The sequence below is a fragment of the Syngnathus leptorhynchus genome, chromosome 2 (assembly GCF_054491065.1).
Source record: "Syngnathus leptorhynchus isolate UIUO chromosome 2, UIUO_Slep, whole genome shotgun sequence".
Lineage (NCBI taxonomy): Eukaryota > Metazoa > Chordata > Actinopteri > Syngnathiformes > Syngnathidae > Syngnathus > Syngnathus leptorhynchus.
The window spans coordinates 9,798,400-9,798,758 of record NC_141196.1 but is presented as its reverse complement, the minus strand read 5'-3'; positions in this window follow the sequence as shown (position 1 = coordinate 9,798,758).

Genomic DNA, 359 nt, shown 5'->3' with positions numbered 1-359 from the left:
GTGTGAATTGACACGCAGACTCCAATGCTTTCGTTCCCTTACGGCGTTTGTACGAAGGCCGTGATGCATCGGCAACGTATCCGTTCCGCAGTTTGTGTGAATTAGATGTTACTCATCATTAGATTGTGACAAAGTCCCAATCGTCAAAGTCTCATCATCTTGACTGTCAAGTAACCTGCTTTGAATTGTGATTTTTTTTTAAATGACAAAGAACATAAGTCAACATTTTTTTTACAATAAAAACAGCTAATTGAAGCTAATTTTGATTGACGCTCTGCGACCCGTCAAACTTAATAGAAAAGTCATTGTTTAAGTCATCTCCATTTATTCTGGTGGTAGAAACAAAATAGTGCTGAATA